Source organism: Hemicordylus capensis, chromosome 5 (assembly GCF_027244095.1).
Source record: "Hemicordylus capensis ecotype Gifberg chromosome 5, rHemCap1.1.pri, whole genome shotgun sequence".
NCBI classification, from domain to species: domain Eukaryota; kingdom Metazoa; phylum Chordata; class Lepidosauria; order Squamata; family Cordylidae; genus Hemicordylus; species Hemicordylus capensis.
This window is the reverse complement of record NC_069661.1, coordinates 50,228,039-50,251,569: the sequence shown is the minus strand read 5'-3', so window position 1 is coordinate 50,251,569 and position 23,531 is coordinate 50,228,039. Positions and strand designations below refer to the sequence as shown.

At 42.6% G+C, this 23,531-nt stretch overlaps 1 non-coding gene across 1 annotated transcript; it reads right to left on the bottom strand.

The window, feature by feature from the left end:
- Nucleotides 1–10,180: 10,180 nt before the first annotated feature.
- On the bottom strand, nucleotides 10,181–10,342 carry LOC128328631 (U1 spliceosomal RNA). The gene has a single exon (XR_008309347.1). It is a non-coding gene; the product is annotated as a U1 spliceosomal RNA (small nuclear RNA).
- Between the last annotated feature and the right edge of the window lie 13,189 nt (nucleotides 10,343–23,531).

Here is a 23,531-nt window from a genome sequence, read left to right as displayed (position 1 = left end):
CCAAGAGAGACACAGACGAGCTGGCAGGGACTTTACATGGGATTTAACATAGCAATGGGGGCGGGGGGCTGGCGGCCACCATTTTGATTTGTGAGCACGCACGCATGCAAGCCACCCTACCCGTTTCCCTCAACTCCCCTCTCCCTCCCCCAAATCTGAAGGGAAAAATATTAAAAAAAAAACAAAACAAAACAGAGACATATCTGGCTCAGACTGGGGGAAAGGGGAAGCTCTGGGGCAGGCTGCCGCCGCCTCTTCAACTGAGTGGTGAGATCAGGTCACCCGCTCCGGCCGCTGCCCCCCGCCCCGCCGGCGATCACACACACCTTGTCTCTGGTTTGATGAGGCAGTCCTCCCTCCTCCTTTCTGTCCTTGTGCCGCGCACAGCCCCAGCCAGCACGCAGCAGGCAGCAGCAACACAAACGCTTGTGTCTCCCAACTCCAAACAAACTGAAGTCCACGTGCAGGTGGCGAGAGGAGGACACACGCATGCGCGACTAGAGGCGGGGCGGCAGGGCGGGGAGTGAGCAGAGGCAGAGCGAGGCAAGCCCGCCCAGGTCAGGAGGAGAGGTCTGTTGCGTGAGTGACTGAGTGATGAAGTGACTGGCAGCGCCGGAGCCAAGTGGGGGGGGGCGCCGCCGGGACCACTCGTGCCGTGGGGAGCGGCTTTGCAGACTGCTGCTGTGCTGTGCGCTCGCCTGCACAATGCAAAAAAAAAAAAGCAAACCAAAAAAAAATTTTTTTTCCGAAAAGGAAGGGGATTGGCAGGGGCACTTTTTGGTGCCCCCCACGTGACCGAACAAAGTGGCGCCGGGGGCACGTGCCCCCCCTGCCCCCCTATTGTTACGCCACTGGGCTGGTCCCTACCAGAGCGTGGGGTAAAGCAGCATTTGATGCCTCACCTCAGGCTCCACAGTACCTTAGGCCACCCCAAGGTACCCTTTTTCTCATTCATAGCAGATATGGAAGACATGTGCATCTCAGTTTTCCAAAAGCAGAATGCACAAATCAGAGAGACAGATTTCACTTCACTAACAAAATAAATGTCTTTGAGGGGAAGATTGTGGCCGCCACCTTTTTTCTGCTAAGACTCATGTGCCTTTCAAAGCTGAATGATTGGCAGATATATAACAGGTCAGGTGTACTTTTACCCATCGCTCCATCTTTATGCTGAGAAAAGCTGTCAGTGTTGTATTCCTGTCTATCATGCAGCTTGTAAAGGCATAGGAGCTTTGCCAGAAAAAGTTGGCAACCCTGTGTGGGAGCCATCTGATAATTCTGTCTTAGATTGTCCCTAAGCAATTCTTTACAGTTCATTAATGTCCAGGCATGATATGCTTTTGCCACTATTGGACCTAATGAGGTTAAACTGTCCTGTAGCCAAGGGTTTGAGCTTTATTGCTACAGGGCAAAAGTTTCATGAGCCATCCTTTCAAGTGGCTGAATTCCAGCAGATTTCACACAGAAGGTTGCTTGTTCAAGCTTCTGATGTCAAAAGTGCATTCCATGTGAAAAGCTCCCATGTCAAATAACTTGCTCAAATGTGTATCTTTTTTCTCTCCACATGGAGGGCAGAAAAGAAGATAGACTCCAAATAATCCAGGCAATCTAATAAACCCTTTCGAGTTCACCTCCTTTTTTCCTTCTCACATGGAGTGCAAAGAGTTAACTGAGGCAACCTTTTCTTCATGAAAATATGTGCACATCTGGATAACCACCAAAAATAGAATGCACAAATCAGAAAGATATAGATTTCACCTCAGTAACAAAATAAATTTCTGTGCCCAGCATCTCTTTGTTTTGAGAGCTGCTTCAAGCACAATTGCACCAAATTACATTCAAGGAGCCAACATAAAGAAGAGAAAAGGGTGGAGACATGTCAGCCAGCAAACGCTTGCACAAGGAATAGAGCAGTGGCAAATGGTTGGAGAGCAATGTGTGGATTGAAATGCATGGGGGAGGGCAACAAAAATATGTTTTCTTACACACAGTATAACAACAATTTAAATGAAATGCTCTCTCCTGACTTTTGCCTGACATACCAATTTTCACACCAATCTCCTGCTACCCCAGTATCTGCAGGACACCTTGAAATGGCAAAATCATGGACCAGCTGGAATGATGACTGCTAGCATAACATGTCGGGGCTTCGAAATGATAAAAACAAATCAGCTGTCTGAAACCATTTGGGGGCAGGGGACGTCACTAAGAAATAAAAATGTACTAATTACGATTTTCTTTCTTTTTGCAGCAATCTCTAATCCCTGAATGAATGCTGTGTAAACCAGCAAGGTTTCTGTGGCCACCTCACAGTAATTGACCTTTTGCTCTTCCCATTTCATTTGCCCTAAGTGTTAATTGACTTTGAAAAAGCAGTATATTATCCTTTGGGGTGGGGGGTGATTTGTGCATGCCAACATCCTACACCATCAAAGCCCTGTTAAATCATAGTGCAGCAGGGCTGGAAATGAGTCTCCAAGAGCGGCAGAAAAGAGGGGGTGGGGAAGAAAGGAGGGAGGCACGGCTATGAAAGAGCTCCGGTGACATCTACAGGCAGTCTGCACCAGCTACTGCCTAAGAGAGGTAATCAAAATGTCAATCCTCAGTACATTTATATGCACATTTTCTGATTTACAATACCTAAATCACGAACGCTGCCATCTCCCAAATTGAAACTGATATCGAATATCTTGAAATGTAATCTAATGCAAAGCCTGCAGGAGCCTTGTGCTACTCTCTCCCTTGCTTTCAGATCATTTTAGTCTTTTCCCGGACAAGATATATACCACTCTGGTTTTGTTTGGAATCTCTCCAGGCTAAACCAGGCAATTGGCTTTATCTTCTGCAACATATATATTGACTGTGAGCATCTCCTTATTCAGGTATTCACACTTGTCTGCTCAACAACATACAGATACATAGCAGATGCAGTAAGTACAATGTTGTCTTGTTTATTAATCAGGAGTAGTTTATGATATGCCACTGTATCAACAAATGCAGAAAATCATGGAATCAGGTTGCACCCACCCACTGTGACTGTGGAATGAATCTTCACACAACCATTGTAACAACAAGCCAATGATCTGGACAAAAAGAGTGGTGATAATTTGCTCAAATGCTATAGAAGTATTTATTCCTCTCAAAGGACAAGTCGTTTCTCCAAGACCAGTCCACACATGCATTTTCATCACTTGATGGCTGCATTATCTGGTGCAAGTTTGCCAAAAGAGCCAACACAGCGGGTGGTGGGGAATCACAGCTAGAGTTTTCACAGCAATGCAGACACAGTGCCTTAGAAAGGGGAATCAATCCAAGGCCATGAAGTCCTGAATAATCAAGTGCTGAGAAATCAAGCAATGCATATGCATTGTGAACTAGTCCTCATATGCCACAAGTGATTGCTTTTGTGATGTTGCTTTTTCACTGGGGAAGAGGTACTTCAGGAGTCTGGTGCAGTGGCGGAGGGCGGGAGATCTCATTCTCCCATAACAGCAGGAATGATGGCACACATGAGAATTTGTATAGATGTTCCAAGTCTTTGTTTTAGTCAATTATATGACTGTAATGCTTAAAAATGAAAAATTAAAGAAATGTATGCACAATTCAATATTCCTTCTCCCTCCCAGATAGAATAGAAATGGGGTGGGGGCAAGGGCAGGGGGAGGAATTACCAGGTTCACCTACAGCACATACATAAGAACATAAGAAGAGCCCTGCTGCATCAGGCCCAAGGCCCATCTAGTCCAGCATCCTGTTTCACACAGTGGCCCACCAGATGCCGCTGGAAGCCACAGGCAGGAGTTGAGGGCATGCCCTCTCTCCTGCTGTTACTCTCTTGCAACTGGTACTCAGAGGTATCCTGCCTTTGAGGCTGGAGGTGGCCTATAGCCCTCGGAATAGTAGACGTTGATAGACCTCTTCTCCATGAAGTTATCCAAACCCTTCTTAAAGCCATCCGGCTTGTTGACTGTCACCATAACTTGTGGCAGAGAATTCCACGTTGATTATGCGTTGTGTGAAAAAAGTACTTCCATTTGTTGGTCCTAGATTTCCTGGCAATCAATTTCATGGGATGACCCCTGGTTCTAGTGCTATTTGAGAGGGAGAAGAATTTCTTTCTATCCACTTTCTCCACACCATGCATGATTTTATAGACCTCTATCATGTCTCCATCCTTTTTCTAAACTAAATAGCCCCAGATGCTGTAGCCTGGCCTCATAAGAAAGGTGCTCTAGGCCCCTGATCATCTTGGCTTCCCTCTTCTGCACTTTTTCCAGTTCTACAATGTCTTTTTTTAGATGTGGGGACGAGAATTTTATGCAGTACTCCAAGTGTGGCCACACCATAGTTTTGTATAAGGGCATTAAAAAATTAGCAGTTTTCTTTTCAGTCCCCTTCCTAATGATCACTAGCATGGAATTGGCCTTTTCCACAGCTGCCGCACATGGAGTCGACACTTTCAACGAGCTGTCCACCATGACACCAAGATCCCTCTCCTGGTCAGTCACCGACAGCTCAGATCCCATCAGCATATACTTGAAGTTGGGGTTTTTTTCAAATAGTTTAGAACAGGGATCCTCAATGTTGGGCCCTCAGATGTTCTTGGACTTCAACTCCCATAATCCCCAGCCAAAGGCCACTGGGCCTGGGGATTATGGGAGTTGAAATCCAAGAACATCTGGGGGCCCAACGTTGAGGATCCCTGGTTTAGAACATCATCTCTTGTCACTTTTATCTGACTCAATTCATTAGCCCTCATCCCCGAAAAGCCTGGTTCAGGAACGGGTATATGTTCAGTATCCTCTGCCATGAAGACAGACGCAAAGAACGCATTTAGCTTCTCTGCAAACTCCATATCCTCCTTAATAATCCCTTTCACTCCCTCATTGTCTAATGGTCCAACCGCCTCCCTGGCAGGTTTCCTGCTTCTGATGTATTTAAATAAGTTTTTGTTATTCCCCTTGATACTTTTAGCTAAAGGTTCCTCAAACTCTCTTTTCGCCTCCCTTATTGTCACCTTGCATTTCTTTTTCCAGAGTTTGTGTCCTTTTCTGTTCTCTTCATTTGGACAGACCTTCCAATTTTGGAAGGAAGTCTTCTTCCCTTTTATGGTTTCCTTGACGGTATCTGTCAGCCATGCTGGCATCCTCCTGGACTTAGTGGTACCTTTCCTCCTTTTGGGTATACAATCTAACTGGGCTTCTAGTATTGCAGTTTTGAGTAAACTCCATGCATTCTGGAGTGAAGTGACTCTCCTGATTTCCCCTTTCTTTTCACCATACTCCTCATTTTGGAGAAGTTTCCTCTTCTGAAATTAAAAATGTCTGTGTTAGGCTTCTGTGGTGATTCTCTCCCCACATAAATGCTGAATTTGATCACACTATGGTCACTGTTCCCTAAAGGGTCGATGACACTGACATCATGCACCAGGTCCTGGGTGCCACTCAGGATTAAGTCCAGAGCAGCCTTCTCTCTGGTTGGTTCCAAGACCAACTGTTCTAGGGCACAGTCATTCACTTACACGAGCTTGTGTAATTTCCAAGGCCCATGTCGTGTTTATCTCAAGGCCAATTTCTGAATGAGCCCCAAGTCTACCCAGTTTCTTCAACATGCATATAAGCTGGTTTAGCACAGCTACCAACAAGTCTGGTTCACAGGGAGCATGTGCTCCCCGTCAGCATATCGGCCTGCCACTTATTTATTTATTTTTATTAACATTTTTTTTACCACCCAAAATTTTCATCTCTGGGCGGTTTACAACAAAATAAAAACAAAGCAAAACATTAGTTAAAACAAAAATGAAAAGTTTAAAACATCTAAACGTTTAAAACACTTGCCAAATATGCATATCAGCTTACCAACTATTATTTTATTTATAGCCAAATGTGTATAGCATCTTACATTAAAATAATCCCAATGTGATTTACAGTATCTGTAAAACAATACAAATATTTTAAACAATTAAAATACATATACTTAATTTCAATATTAAAAATGATACCAAGCTATTAAAGTTAAAAACATACAACACACTAAAAAACAACATAAAGAACAGCAGCAACAAAAAAAATAACACTAATCTAAAACCCTGGGTTCAGGAAGTAAGAACTGATATCTACTTCAAATTACCCTGAGATCTAGCAGTAGATCTCAATGTTATCTTCTCCTTATTCCTAATCTACACCTTCTAAAATTTCCTCTTCTACCCAACTCTTACAGCTGTAAGAACCCTGGTATCCTTTGCATCCAGTTACTCTAGGGTTACCCACTTTATCTCTACCTGTACCCACACAAGCTAGTCAGTGTCCCATGCTCAGCCAACCATGCAATGCCACCAAAGTATCAATATTAAAAAAGAAACCACCACAAGAAATTTCATACACCCAGGACAGAATCCATAATAATTAGTAATTCCACCACTAATCATCATGTCATACATAGATCGATCTCCTAGTAATTGCACTGGAAAAGCATCAATCAAAACACTTCTATATGAATAGGTTTGCCAGCACTCAACCTGTTTTCTCAGTTTTAGACCATAAACAGGAATGGGGGCTCCAGTCATAAGCACTAGCTGAGATCTCGACTATTAATGTGGGCACATAATTTGAGCAGCACACCTGTTTCAGAGGGCTGGAACAAGTTGCCCTGCAACCAGCATGCAATGGGGATGGCAAATTTTGGGGTTCCTATCTTCCTTTCAAATCATCCTGTAACTTATAGAAATATAGTGTGTCCCCAAGGGTTGTACAGCCTTCAGGGACATACTTTAATGTGTAACAGGGCTTTCTTTCTTTTTTTGGTACACCACCCAAAGCCTTTGCATAGGGCAGAAAAGAAATGTAATAAATAAATAAATACATTTCTGGGGAAATGAGTGATGGGCAACAATTGACCCCTTCATCATTCCTTCCCCCACCCCAGAAGATGGGATATAAATTCCTTTAATATGACAATAATAATAATGATCTGTTTTAGAAGATGGTATATGAAATTCATTGAATCTGCATTGTGGTGCTTGTTCTGTGTGTGCTTACATATAAAAGACCAATTCTAACATTATGTACAAAAGTGGATTTTGAAATTGCTCATACTACTTAATCCCTCTAATAAAGCATGGTGAAGTGTATCTTGCCTTTGATAAAAAAATTTAAGAAAACCACCTTTGTATCCTTGATTGTATAAAGCAAGTCATTCTTTAAAACCCGATCTTGGTAAGCGACCTCTACATAAAACAATTCCCCTCTCTTGTTCAACTTCCTAAAGAGCATAAATACCTACAGTTAATGTTCTGTCAGCATGTATCAGGCCTCTTCAGAGGATGTGTTGCCCTGGTTCTAGTGAAGTGCTCTTAAGGTGCATTGACAAGAAACAACATGTTATGATTTAGGCACATGTTGTAGGTACTGAGTTATCCTGAGTGGATAAAAATCCTCACCAGAATATTGCAGGCAGAAACTACTTATGACCACTAACAGTTCCAAATGGAAGGAGTTGACTTGTAGTATGCCACAATATTAGTATTGATCCCGTTTGCTTAAAGACCTGAAAAAAAGAAAATGCAGCATGGGGACGAAATGTGCTGACAATACAAAATGGAGGGAGCCTAGCCAATACAGCTGAAAAGCAATAAAACTCGCAATAACTCAGAGACTAGAATCATAGGCAGATAAGTGGCTTATGTAATTCAATTTGGCAAAAGGGAAGATAATGAATCTCAGGACAAAACAACAAGAAAGAGGGCTATATTTTGAACAGCAGCTGTTCAAATGGCCAGCATTTTTAACATCCTGCTTTGGAAAGTCATTCACTGTGAATTTAGAATTTAAAGATAATCATAAAGTCGTCTAGCATCAAATGTCTATGACTACAATGTAATCACCGGGTTGAAAGTTGATAGCTACTGACTAGCTACCCCAATGGACCATTGGTCAGATCCAGCTGGACTGTTCTTATGTCCTCCCCCCCCCCCCCCGTCGCTGGGAGGTTTGTTGGAGGGACAAAAAGGAAGGCTTTGGAAGTTATGAGAAAATACTCTTCTTTGTTCTTTGCCACTAGAAGAATTTGAGTAAAGGTTTTGCAAGCCTCTTCCCTGAATTGCACAATGAGCAACATAGGGCATAACTGTAGTAGCACATAGATTGTGCAGCCACTTATCTGTGGTGTCAAAGCTGCCTTATGAGTCCACCACAGCCCTGATGCAGTGCACCGTGGTGCCATACCACTGCACATGTCAGCCAATATACAGTATATAAAAAGAGCAGCTTTGCTTTTTTGTGGGCTAACCTTTATGTTTAGGATGGGAGCATTCATGTGAACACAACATTATTTTCCTTTCAGAAATCTAACACTTTCACCCTTCCCAAAATGTACTTTTCCCCCTTCTGTGGCTCATCCCCACTTTTTTGTGGCACCAGTGCTGCCACAGTCTGACTCAGAGGATCTTCCTGGCCAGGATGCCTGCAGACAATGTGTGAGCAGAGAGTCCAGCAGGCCATCATCGGCCATGTGAGTGGCAGTCAAAGAGATTGAGTTGATGATTGGGCTGATCTTTTGGCCCTCCTGAAACTGATCCCTAAGATCAGCTAACCAGGACAATGGAGCACTGGGGAAATACAAGTGCACTATGGAGGAATCAAGGGCAGTAGAAGAAACATCAACTTTCCTCTCTTACCGCATTTTCTAACTTACGGTCTGCCGAATCGCTAGGTTGAATGTCATGAGCAGCAGAGAGTACCGTGTCCTTTGATAAAGCCTCAGCCACTGCATTCACCTTGAGGGAAGAAAAGATGCTTGACTTGTCACTGGGGAAAGGATAAGGCTTGAGAAAGGAATTACTGACCCTGAAATTTTTAGCTCATTCCCTCTCAGATTGGAACACATGCTCAAAGGCAGGTTCGAGCAGAAAAGCCATTCATGTTTGGAGGGGGCTAACATTAGAAATGGGCTGATAATTAGTTTCAGAAAACCCCTCCAGGCTTTGCAATTAGTCACAAGGACTGCTTACAAAACCCAGATTGTTTTTTAGGGGGACAGTAGGTTTCTTTGCCCAGCTGTGTTTAACATGTATTTGTGCCCAGGAATTGAGAAAGGGGTGAAGATGCTAATCAGAGGATGGATTAGAGACAAACCCAGAAGCTTAGTGACCTTAGCTGTCATTGTGTTCAATTCAGAGAAAATAATCTAATCTGAGGTTCCCTGTCAATAGGGTGGCCAGAGCCAGAACATTTTCTATGTAGGAATCAGAAGTCACAGAGACTCACGAATCATGCCCTTGCATGATTTCCAACAGGGAAGAGAGAGCAATCCAAGAGTAATTTCTGGGTCAAGGGAGAAGCTATTTCTAACATAGCCTTCATCTTTGAAACCCCATCATAATAAATATGCCCATGATTTCCATGCCAGTAGGACTTGGACGGCCTGGCTGCCACAGAGCAGATGTGTTGGCAGTCCAAGTAGGCATCCTAATGGGTAAATAGCAGCTTCACAGAGAAGACTTACAGCAGGAGAAGAATTGGTTCAGAAGTATGGTGCTGGGAGTTGTTTTCTTTTCTTTTCTTTTTTAAGATCCTTTATTCACGTCCCCATTACAGCTAATTTTAATTGAAATTCTAAGAGACTCAAGAGATTCTAAACACAGATTCCCAGTATCTAGTCTAGTTTGTATCTAGTCCATTTTGTCTAGTTTGGCCCCTAGAAAACTGGTGTCATCAACAGATGGAATTATAGCTAACATTATAACAATAGCAGTTAGACTGACCAGATTCAAAGGATGAAATATTCAGAAATTATGTTCAACACATACACAACAAGTGTATGGTGTGCACAGGAGCCCTAATCAGCAGTTATTGAAAAGTTTGTGAGTTCAAGTGTCAAAAGAGGGCCCAGAAGTCCTGCCCAGCCCAGCCATCACCTTCACCTCCTCCGCCCTCTGCTTAAGATTACAGCAGCATTTGTCTGAAGAGGTGAATGCTGTAACCATGATAGCAATAGCAATAGCAATAGCACTTACATTTATATACTGCTCTATAGCCGAAGCTCTCTAAGCGGTTTACAATGATTTTAGCATATTGCCCCCAACATTCTGGGTACTCATTTTACCGACCTCGGAAGGATGGAAGGCTGAGTCAACCTTGAGCCCCTGGTCAGGATCGAACTTGTAACCTTCTGGTTACAGGGCGGCAGTTTTACCACTGCACCACCAGGGGCTCTGCGCCACCACAAATTATGCAGTCGAGTTTCCCGCATTTGGGGAAATCGCAGGGGTCAGCACACCCACAGTGCAATGGATGAGCCTCACCCTGGGAAAACCTCCTTCGTGATCATGATGGCAGGTGTTTCTGTGATCAGCAGGCTGGAATGCCCTCTAAGACATGTGTATATGTGCACGTTCACACATTTTTTTAATGTCCACTCAGTTAATTTTAGATCCCACTCAGGTTGAATCAGGAAGGCCCCACTCTGAATGCATGTGTGCACACACTGCTTTGATACTGTCACCCAGAACAAAACTTATTCCGCACACAGATGAAAAAAATTAGAGAGAACACTGCTCACCAGAACAGGGCTTCCAGACCTGAGCACTTTCCAGATTACACACTACAACAGTGTCACTACTATCCGTTAAGTGTGCTTCCATACTGCCTGTATTTCGACATCGCAGTCCCTGCACTTTCAGCAAGGTGCTGTTCACATTTCCAATGCCTTCATTTGGATTTTATCCTTGCATTTTAGTCCTACAACATTGCATGTGCATTGCAAATAAATAGCTGTATTTTCCCATTGTAGGAGGGTTGTGCAAGCTATTTACATTTTCAAAACAATCCAGCCAAGCCGAAGCATGTTACTGCTGAACAGCATGTAATCTGGAAAGTGCCCCACTTTCGACACTTGAACTCACATGCAGCATCTTTTCAACAATGACCAATTAGGGCTAGGTACAGATCTCTGCACAGGCACAGTTATTAATAAGTTATGTTGACTACAGGTGCAGCAGTAAACTTCCTATGCATACCAAGCATTTGAGGAACCTGTCCTCGAGTTTGCTTTTAAAATGAATGCAGGTACAGTCATGCATACAAACACATATATGTATATACAGATGTCTGTACACTCAGTAAGATAGCATCTGAATATGCATTTAATAATTGCATTGAAGAGGGAATTCCAGCAGATGCAGCTTTTCTTATCTCTGAACAGCAAGCAACAGTTCTTAAAATTCTCTCTTATACAGACTAATAAAAGGTACACAAGCTCTGTCCTATTTTACAGTGGCTCACCTTAGTAATAGCTCAGAAGCAAAACTGTCTTTGTCTTAGGACCAATTAGGTACAATTCCCATCAGTCTTATTGGTTTCACTATATCATACACTTACCTGGCTGCTTTAACTTTCAATATACTCATAAAATATATAGGCCATCTTTATCTTCTCACCTAATCCAGCATGACATAGACATGTAATATATTTCTATAGTGCAAGAGACTACAGATACCCTCAGGCATAACCTTCAGGAAACATATGTATGTATCAGACATTCTGGGAAGTATTCTTGTGTGTTATACTTGCAAGGGTGTACTTTTTATTTCTTTTTGTTTCAGGGTAAAGCAAAGATTTAGAAAAGAGAGATCATTTTCTACACAGCTTTCTTTCTTATTCATTTGAAGGTAATCTTATCCCTAGTACCATGGCAGCATTGGTGCAATTCAAAATAAAAGAAATGCACATTTGTATGAATCCTGTTAATCACTCACAGCTGTTCATTTTTACAGTCAGACTTCCCTGGTATCCTGGGGAGGTTTTCAAAATTGCTAACAGTGTGCACTTTCATTTTGAAAATGATAAGTTTCTAGATTGTAGAAGAAAGAAAAACTTCAAAGCATGAACAGAATTGTTACCCTTGGAGGTTTAGAAATGAAATTATCAAGGAAAATAATTGAACCTTTTAAAAATGTCAAGATTTAACTATTTGTATTAATGATTCCAGGGTTATTCCTCAAAGGCAGAAAGAGTGGCTTGGAAGGAGTAATCTACCTTTTGAGGGTCATAACGTTCTTGGAGGCTTCAAGGCCCTGGCTCTCATAATTCCAGACATGGAATCCCCCCCCCCCCACCATTAGGGGATGAGGCAGAAAGTTTGGGCAAGAGAGAGTGGGAGGCATTGATTCCTCAAGCACAGGTGCCACTAGGATCTCCTATACTGGTTGAGCCAGGGGAACCCAAAGCAGTACCCCCACCAAGACCCAAGAATACAGCCCTGCCATCATCTTCCAGTTTGGAAGAGTCATACTCCAGTTTTGAGGAGTCATACAATTTGGGCCTAGCAGTCATAATAGAATCCCTCCATATCACTGGAGCAAGCCCTTGCAAAATTGGGCAAGTTCACTTTAAGAACCAGATCTTCTTTATTCAAGGGGTGATGCTGAGTCACCCTGCCTAAGCAACAGGCTATAAAACCTAGGATTCTGCTGCAAGAAGCCACTGGAGCAACATTCCCTCTTTTTCTTTTCTTTTCTTTTCTTTTGCAGCCCCTAGCTCCTGAATTCCTCAACTGGCTGTGGTTGAGATGCTAACTTGTTACCCTTTGAGCTATCCAAGATCTGGTGTATACCTACTACTATTATGAACATTTATATACCCCTTTCCAACAAAAGTACCCAAAGCAGTTTACATAGATAAAGAAATAAAGATGGACCCATGTCGCCAAAGGGCTCACAATCTAAAAAAGAAACATAAGATAGACACCAGCAACAGCCTCTGGAGGGATGCTGTGCAGGGATTGTATAGGGCCAGTTGCTCTCCCCTGTTAAATATAAGAGAATCACCACATTTAAAAGGTGCCCCCTTGCTCAGTTAACAGGGATTATTCCTGATTTCTGCCTTGGAGGAAACCATGGCTGGAGCAGATGCTAGTATATGCCAATAATATCATAAGCATGGCATGTGCCCAATCCATCTCATAATGAAGTCAGACTTGATTAATTTTTTTGATGTCTAGGAACCATTCAGAATATCTGAATGGGGATGACAAGAACCTCTGCCCATTCCTAATTCCACGCTGCAGCAGGATTTCCATGAATGAGCTCAAGCATGGCTAAACATTAAACAAGTTCTTCTAGTACATAGGAACACAGGAAGCTGCCATATACTGAGTCAGACCATAGGTCCATCTAGCTCAGTATTGTCTACACAGACTGGCAGCAGCTTCTCCAAGGTTGCAAGCAGGAATATCTCTCAGCTCTACCTTGGAGATGCCAGGGAGGGAACTTGGAACCTAGATGCTCTTCCCAGAGCAGCTCCATCCCCTAAGAGGAACATCTTTCAGTGCTCTCCCATCTAGTTTCCCATTCATATACAACCATGGCGGACCCTGCTACATTTATTTTACTATCCCTACAACTGGACTAAATTTGGTTCAGATCGGTTAGGCAGTTCACAGGTTGGCTCACTTGAGCCTCAAACATTCACATGTCTGCCATCTTGTATCGGGATGAAAGACATAATTGCAAACTATACCATTAAGGTGCCCCTCTGTACCCAATTTGGTTCATATTGGTCCAAGCGTTACAAAGTTGACAGGGACACACACACACACGGTTATCTCATAAACCTACAGGAAAGTAGGTTAAAAAAAGGAAGATAACTGAATGACATCCTATTGTTCTTCTGTCTCATTTATTCATCAAAAACATTTCTGTTCCACCTTTCAACCCTAAAAAGGGCATTCAGGGCAACTCAGAAATGTATGAACGTATTTCTCAATTTTACTCTAAAAGTATACAGAAAACTATTCAAATATAACAACAAAACTGAGGCCAGAGTCTCTTTCATTCCACCCCCCCATCACACACATACACACACATATAAATACTGCATACATAAATACTGTCAGCAGCATGGCTGTTAATGAAACAAACTGAATCAGTCAGCTTAGGCCGCTAAATATCAAGAGGGTGAGGAAACATGGCTGCTCCCCCCTGTCCACCACTGCCACCTCAGTTTGCCAAAATGCATGGAAAGCAGAATAGAGCAAATCCACAAAACAAAGGAGTTGAACCGGGGAAATCCATTCTACTAGAGAGTGTCCTTTAAAATTCAAATCTTGGTTACCACTAGATATACAATGAAATTAAGATAAAAGATGGTTAAGCAACTCATGCATGCTTCACTTGCTATTTCTTTTATGTTGCTTACTTATCATGGGTCATTAGCTATCTTTAATCAGCCTTTTGAAAAAACTGTGAAGTAACTATTGTGATTAGCAGCTAGTCCCTTTGTTACTAGCAGCTTTCCCCCACTGAATCACCTAATTAAATAATTGTTACATGTTTACACAGGACCCCTTAGCCTCAATGGAATGGATCACATGAGTGAAGACAGCTCACACAAGCAAACACTTAATGTGGGTTCTTTTCATAATCCTTCTAGCATCAATACCTAAATCCCCATATCTAAGCAAATTCATTCATGCAATTTAAACATTTGCATATTCTCGCCCTACTTGCTTTTGCCTTTTCCTTCCCCCTGTTTCTCTTGTGTTGATATCTAGATAACTGCCCTCAGGTCAGGGACCTGTCCTCTCATTTTTTTTCCCCAAAGAGCCATGAGCATGGATGGTGCTATATAAATACAAGATAATAAAATAATGATCATCATCATAGGGTGGCTTCACACAATTGCCACCAAGTCAGTAAGCTGGGAAACTCCACAGTGATGCACACCCCTGATAAGTGTAATTCACCTAAGAACTTAAGAACAGCCCTGCTGGATCAGACCCAAAGCTCATTTAATCCAGCATCCTGTCCCACCAGATGCTTCTGGGAAGCCCACAAGCAAGAGCCAAGGGCATGCCCCCTCTCCTGCTGTTACTCCCCTGCAACTGGTATTCAGAGGCACCCTGCCTTTGAGGCTCGAGGTGGCTTATAGCCCTCAGACTAGTAGCCGTTTATAGACCTGTCCTCCATGAAGTTTTCTAAATCCCTCTTAAAACCACGCAGGTTGTTGGCTGTCATCACATCTTGTGGCAGAGAATTCCACAAGTTGATTATGTTTTGTGTGAAAAAGTACTTCCATTTTTTGGAACTATATTTCTTGACAATCAATTTCATGGGATGACCCCTTGTTCTAGTGTTATGTGTGTGAGAGAGAAATTTCTTTCTATCCACTTTCTCCACACCATGCATGATTTTATAGACTTCTATCATGTCTCCCTGCAGTCATCATTTTTCTAAACTAAATAGCCCCAGGTATTGTAGCCTTGCCTCATACGGAAGATGCTGTAGGCCCCTGATCATCTTGGTTGCCCTCTTCTGCACCTTTTCCAATTCTACAATGTCTTTCTTTAGATGTGGTGACCAGAATTGTACCCAGTACTCCAGAAATCCAATCTGTTTTGGATTTCACTACCCTAAATAGTTTTGGTGTCATCTGCAAATTTGGCCAGCTTGCTGCTTACCCCTGCTTCTAGATCATTTATGAATAAATTAAAAAGCACCGGTCCCAGTACAGATCCCTGGGGAACCCTACTTCTTACTTCCCCCCATTGTGAAAACTCTCCATTTATACCTACCCTCTGTTTCCTGTCCTTCAATGAGTTACCAATCCAGGGCTGTCCCTGCACAATGGACCTCTACATTCACCGTTTATGTACTTGTCCTCTTATCCCATGACTGCTTCGTTTTTTCAAGAGTCTTTAATGAGGAACTTTGTTGAAAGCTTTTTGGAAGTCCAGGTATATTATGTCAACTGGATCACCATTATCCACACACCTGTTGACACTCTCAAAGTACTCTCAAAAGTACAGGAGGCAAGATTTACCCTTGCAGAAGCCATTCTGGTTCTCTACCAGCAGGACCTGTTCTTCTGTGTGCTTTTCAATTTTATCTTTGATAATGCTTTCCATCAATTTGCCTGGAATGGATGATAAGCTAACTGGCCTGTAATTTCCCAGATCAACCCCAGATCCCTTTTTAAAAATCAGTGTTACATTTGCTACGTTCCAGTCCTCCGGTACAGAGCCCGATTACAGGGCTAAGTTATATATTTTTGTAAGGAGGTCAGGAATTTCACATTTGAGTTCTTTAAGGACTCTTTGATGGATGCCGTCTGGCCCTGGTGATTTGTTAGTTGTTAATTTTTCCAGACAGTTTAGAACATCAACTCTTGTCACTTCTTTCAGGCTCAGATCTTTAGCCTCCATCCCCGAAAACCCTGTTTCAGGAACAGGTATATGCTCAGTATCCTCTGCCATGAAGAAAGATGCAAAGAACTCTGCAACCTCCATATCCTCCTTATTAATCCCTTTCACTCACTCAGCATCTAATGGTCTAACAGCCTCTCTGGCAGGTTTCCTGCTTCTGATTTATTTAAAGAAGTTTTTGTTATTCTCCTTGATGCTTTTAGCTAAAGGTTCCTCAAATTTTCTTTTCTTCTCCCTTATTGTCACCTTGCATTTCTTTTGCCAGAGTTTGTGTTCCTTTCTGTTCTCTTCATTTGGACAGGAAGGAAATCTTATTCTCCTTTATGGCTTCCTTGACTTTACCTGTTAGCCATGCTGGCATTCTCCTGGACTGAGTGGTACCTTTTCTCCTTTTGGGTATACATTCTAACTGGGCTTCTAGTATTGTGGTTTTGAGTAAACTCCATGTATTCTGGGGCAAAGCGACTCTCCTGATTTTCCCTTTCAGTTTTCTTTTCACCATACTCCTCATTTTGGAGAAGTTTCCTCTTCTGAAGTTCAAAGTGTCTGTGTTAGACTTCCTTGCTGATTCTCTCCCCACATGTATGCTGAATTTGATTGCACTATGTTCACCGTTCCCTAAAGGGTCGATGAGACCGACATCATGCCCCAGGTCCTGGGTGCCACTCAGGATTAAGCCCAAGGTCACCTTCTTTCTGGTTGGTTCCATGACCAACAGTTCTAGGGCAAGATCATTCAGCATATCTAGAAATTTGACCTCCTTGTCATTACCTGACTGAATTTACCCAGTCTATGTGTGGATAATTGAAGTCACCCATTATTACTGCCCTGCCTACCTTTGACCCCTCCCTGATTTCCTTCTGCAGCTCCCAGTCACTGTCAGTGTTTTGATCCGGAGGGTGATATCATGTCCCCGGTAACACATTTTCTTTCAGGCCTTGTATTGTCACCCACAGGGTTTCTGTGGAGGACTCTGGTCCTCCCAGGTTTTCTACCTTGTTAGATTCTATCCCTTCTTTGACATAAAGTGCTACTCCACCTCCAAGGCACCCCTCCCTATCCTTTCTATAGAGTTCATATCCAGGGATAACAGTGTCCAATGGTTCTCACTGTTCCACCATGTTTCTGTTATGCCAGCTATATTTACGTCTGTGTTAGCAAGCAAGCAAGCATTTCGCCAAAACAATTTTTTATCACTTACCCCCTCCAGGGGATTTCCTCTAGGTGGTGTAGGGGGTCCGTGGGGGTCCCTCCCCGCACCAGCGACTCTTCGGCCCATTTGGGCCATCTCTGTCCAATGGACCTCTACATTCGCCCAGTTAGGTTGGCAAGGAGGCCCCTGTGAAACATGCCCCGCACCCAGAGAAATTCCCCCGAGGCAGTAAGTGATTAAAAATAGTGCAAACTCCCATGCGGTTTGGAACGGGGGGGTTGCCCCCAAATGGTTGAACTAAATTGGTTTGACATCAAACATGTTTGACAATGAACTTGTTTGCACGCCACTACCTAAACGCTGAATCTCTTACCTAGCTAACTTTCTTTTGGCTCTTTGATCTCTTTGACCAGCTAGCACAGCCTTCTGTCTGCTCTTTATGTGGTTCTGCTCTGTCCAGAATTTGCCGAACTGGATACTGCCCAACTCCTGTCGGCTATTCCTTAGACATAATTTTAAAAGGTGCTCTGCAACCTTTTTTGTTTTAAGCACCAGCAGTCTAGTTCCATCTTGGTTCAAATGGAGCCCATCCCTTTTGTACAGGCTTTGCTTGCCCAAAAATGTATCCCAGTGCCTAACAAATCTAAACCTCTCCTCCCGGCACCAACATCTCACCCACACATTGAGACCTTGCAGCTCTGCCTGTCTTAAGGTACCTGCGTGTGGAACAGGTAGCATTTCAGAGAATGCTACCTTGAGGGTCCTGGACTTTAATATGCTACCTATCAGCCTAAATTTGGCTTCTAGGACCTCCCAACTACTTTTCTCCACATTGTTGGTGCCAACGTGCACCATGACAGCAGTCTCCTCCCCAGCACTGCCTAACAGCCTATCTAGATGCTGTGTGATGTCCTCAACCTTCACACCAGGCATGCAAGTCACCGTGTGGTCAACACGCAGGTCACAGACTCATCTCTCTATACCTCTAATGACTGAATTGCCAACTACAAGGAGGCCCCCACCACCCGGAGGAGTATCCCCTGTGTGAGAGGATATGTGCTCATCATCCATGGAAAGGGTCCCTTCTGAAGGTGAATTTCCCTCTTCTTCAGATTGATGTCTTCCTTTACCAGACCTTCATTCTCCCTGATAGCGGAGGAGCTATCAGCCTTGAAGTAGGATGCCTTTACCACGTCCCTGAAGGTCTCACCTGACATTCTCTGCCCAACTGTAAATGTACTGTAGGTTACAAGTGGGCAGTTGATGTCCGGTAAATCCCAGAAATCTGGTGTGGGAACCAGTCTTGGGTGGGTTCAGACATCATACCCACTGGGAGTGTGTACTTGCCAGGAACTGAAGGGCAGAGAGTTCCACAAGTGGATCACGCATTGTGTGAAAAAGTACTTCCGTTTGTTGGTCCTAGACCTCCTGGCAATCAATTTCATGGAGTGACCCCTGGTTCTAGTGTTGTGTGAGAGGGAAAAGAATTTTTCTCTCTCCACTTTCTCCACACCATGCATGATTATATAGACCTCTATCATGTCTCCCCGCAGTCGTCTTTTTTCTAAACTAAAAAGCTCCAGGTGACCTTTTGGTAGGAAGCATGATTTTCCCCTGTTGCTAAGCAGGGTCCACCCTGGTTGCAGATGAAAGGGAGACTACATGTGAGCACTGTAAGATATGTGTAAATTCCCCTTAGGATTTATGTAAGAAATCCTAAGGGGAATCCTAAGATGGAACCAGACTGCTGGTGCTTAAAACAAACAAGGTTGCAGAGCACCTTTTAAAATTATGCCTAGGGAACAGCCGACAGGAGTTGGGCAGTATCCAGTTCGGCAAATTCGGGACAGAGCAGAACCACATAAATCCTAAGGGGAATCCCTTAGGGGATGGAGCTGCCCTTGGAAGATCATCGGTATGCTTGCATGCAATGGTTCCAAGTTCCCTCCCAGGCATCTCCAAGATAGGGCTGAGAGAGTCCTGCCTGCAGCCTTGGAGAAGCCGCTGTCAGTCTGCGTAGACAGTACAGAACTAGATGGACCAATAGTCTGATGTGCTATGTGACAGCTTCCTGTGTTCCTAAGCCACTGGGATCACAGCGACTCTATCAAGCCATTTGACAGCACAGCGCTGTGGCTACATAGGCATAGCCTCTTGCATGGAAAATAAGGTTTGCAACAAATTTTGGTGCACCTCCTCCCCCTCAAGAGCTACTCTACTATGTATTGGGTGTCTGGGGAAAAGTTGTTTACAACACCTCACTCATCTTTTCTCCCTCCCAAACCTTAGGTTTTGAATGCATCATTGGTACTACTAAAATCACCTACTGGCACTGATTTTGGAGCGAGGGAGGAGTTTATCTCACACAGATGTACTCAGAAAGGATGCACTGGACAGTACACAGTTGTACTGGAAATCTTAGCATCCTTGTTGAGGCAGAGGATCTGAAAGGCTTCAAGAGTGCTCAATATACCTGAGCAATAGCCCTCAACAATCCACAACTGGAACAACACATCCAGAGATCCTACAGTTTCTCAAAGCTCTTGTAATATTAGGGCATTACCGATAGTGAATAATATTTATTCTTACTTACTTGTAGTGAATGTTATTTATGTATTTGTATAAAAAGGGGAAATGCTGATGGTGTTTTTAAAGGGGCCGGAGGCGGGGGAGGCTCACTGTAAAATATATAGTCTAAACCTGGCAGCAGGCTTTGTCTTTCCCATTTAATATCACTACATCTCAGTGGCAGGTATGAGTAAACATGACTAGTAGAAGGGATATTTGTGAAGCTGAGAATAATAATGAGTGACATTTCTATAGCTTCTTTCATTCAAAGCCCTCTTAACAATCACATAATATTGATTTACAAATGCTGAACTCAGACCTGCAAACACTTCAGCACATGAGTTACCTGACATGCCTGACTAGTGCCATCACTGTCAATAAGACTAGTTGTGCTGATAGTTACTCATATGCTGAAGCTGATAAGGACATTATAAACTAAAGAGCCCATTCGTCTGAGATAGCAGTTCAGCCCCTTTGCTCACATGGCAGCAAACCATCACAGCAGATCTAGAGTGAAGCGAACTAATCTTACACTCTAGTGATCATATGGAAGGCGATATTATAATTACCCAAATTGAATGAGCTTCAAAATATGGCACCATTTAATTATATAGCCCTATCAGCACCTCTAGTGTATGACCTTATAGACATCCATGGAATCAGACAGTGCAAAGCAATTTAATACTCTAGCTGATCACATTTGTGGGTAAAGTTTGAGCTACTTTCAAGAAGAGAGGGGAAGATGGACCATATATAATTCCACAGCCTTGTATGGAATGAGATAAGACAGTTTGGACAAATGAACCTATTACCACTTCTCCTATTAATAACATTAATTTTATTAAAATGGTCATCGTCATTTAAAATTAGACCACTGGGAGACGAGAAGTGCTGCACTGCCATCTGCTGACAGCACAGCATAAGGACATCATATCAACCGAATCACAACAGGTCCATTCCTGAATCTCAGAACATGGCTGTGAATGCATTCAGCACATGTAACCATGCAAATAGATGCAAAATGTTTGTATCTGGATTTTTTTCAGTCTATCCTAACATTATTAAATGCAGAAAGTTTTTCTAGGAGATAAACATCAACATCTGTATATTACACAATACTATGAAAGTTTTCAAAAATCATAGGTAGCTACATTTGAGGGACAGGGGCAGAATCCAAAAGCCATAATCTAGCAATTCCATTCTTAAGACCAACCAAATTGACATGAGGTTGTGAGCAGCAAGCTTTCGAGTTCTCCGGAATAACATTATTATACTTAATTAAAAGGGCAAAGGGAATGAGAGTAGAGTTTTGTTTTGCCAATGTACCTCGTAAGGATATCTCTGATTTGATGAATGTCCTATTGGATTGTGGTTGCTTTTAAAGATTTGACAAAAAGATTTAGCAACTAAATGATTTCTCAGCCTTTAGGCCAGAGGCACCATTTAAAAAATCTCCGATGGAAGTGGTCACACCTCCTTCCTGTCCCCCAATCCCCGCATTTCATATGACATGTGAATATTTCTTAGGAGCACTTATATCTCTGGGCAGCTCATTGATTCTACACATTGCAGGACCATTATACTATTTTGTTAAATGGGTCTAAGCTAGGTATACATGCCAATGGAAGAGATCTCTTTGTTTTAAAAGAAACAGGACTTTTTCCTGTACTGATAGTACTGCTATAATTATTGCAAACTGGATTTTAAAATCACAGTGAAGTGTGTTTACTGCTTTTCTCCCCCCCCCTTGTTTTTTGTAATACATCCTCCTACCAAGTCCCACCCTGCCAGCACCCTAAAACCATTTTGTTCTCCCCCCCCACTAAAATCTGAAATAGTGCCCCTATTGTAAGCTGAATTGTAAAAAGTAATGGATTGGACTCACTAAATACTGGCTTGGCACAAATCTCACTGAAATGAATACATGACTGAAGAAGGCATGTGGATTGCACATGTGGATTGCACACATGGGCTTCTCCCTGGCCTCTTGCAGGATGACCCAATGTAAGAGAGGACAGGACCCCTGTACCCTTAATTATGCAGAAGAGGAACCTTTGCCAGGTGCAGCATGTCATGCCATAATGCTGCAGGAGCAAAAATGCTGCACCTGCCAAAACCGGCTTCCTCTGTGCACCTTAAAGTTACAAAGTCCTGCCCTTCACTGCATCTGTTCATCATCACCTTATTGGCTACAAGCAGTGATCTGTTAGCACAATATTACCCAACTGTCACAAAATATCTGACTCTGAATTTTTAAAAATTATCATACATGTTTTCTTCTAAAACTTTCTGAGGTTTCCCTTGCCCATTAAAAAAAAAAAAAACCTTCCTTCAATTAAACTCTCCGGTTATTCTGTTATTACCTTCTTTTCATTATCTCCTGAGCTATCAATTCAGTATCCCCCCAACCCTTATTCTTAGTGAAAGAGTGATTCATCTGCTCAATGAGATTTATAGCTTGTTTTTTCCCTGTGTTGTTGTGCATTTTGTAGTAGGTCTTTATTATCTAATCATGATGGCTTGCAAATTAAATTAGTTTTTAATGGCATAGTTAAATTCTAATTTATGTTTTGGAGCTTTGTTTAATTCATTTAGTTGTAATGTAATCGCTTTCTTGCTATTATCTTACATTACACAGAGTTTGGTGCTTGAAAGAAGCAAGCAGAATGACTGTAACTCTTTGGGATTTGTTAGACATCCTAGATTTTCATAATCATTAGAGCATGATTCATTGTTCTCCAGTATGGTCCTCCCACATGGGTACAGCTTCAGCCTTGCCAGCTTGTTTGTCTGATCAGAATGATACTATAAAAAATTACTTCAATTCAAAGTGAATTTTAAAGTTCCTGCTTGGACAAAATCTCTGCGGAATTTTAAAGGTAAAGGTCAGTCAGTTTTTATTACAGCCGTTGGCCAGCCAAGAGATAAAAATCAGAATAACAAATATAACTAATATACACAAATAGTGACTGATAATTACACACAATAAAACAGTATACAAGCATTCAGGGTAGATTACTTTAAAAACAGTAAAACAACTCCTAAAATTGAGACCTTAATCTCAGAGCAATATAAAAAAATTTAGCCACCACTTTTGTGATCGCACAGCTAGTATCCGCAAGGCAATATTGTGTATAAAAAAGCTCACACCTTCCAGGAAATCTAAAGGTAAAGGTAAAGTGTGCCATCGAGTCAGTGTCGATTCATGGTGACCACAGTGCCCTGTGGTTGTCTTTGGTAGAATACAGGAGGTGTTTACCATTGACATCTCCTGTGCAGTATGAGATGATGCCTTTCAGCATCTTCCTATATCGCTGCTGTCTATAGGTGTTTCCCATAGTCTGGGTACCACCAGGGATTTGAACTGGCAACCTCTGGCTTGCTCATCAAGTCATTTCCCCACTGCGCCATTAGGTGATTATCAGGGAATTTTAAGGGAAGCCAGAATGTTTCAGAGACTTTTTAAAAAAACAGTTCAGAGGGGCTTCACAGTTTAATTTGAGTCAAGGCTTTCCTGAAAGCTATTTCAGTGCCAGAGGAACGGCTCTGAAATACATGAAGAAATAACAAAAAATAAGACATCCACAGGTTACCACCAAATTCTGCCCAAGGC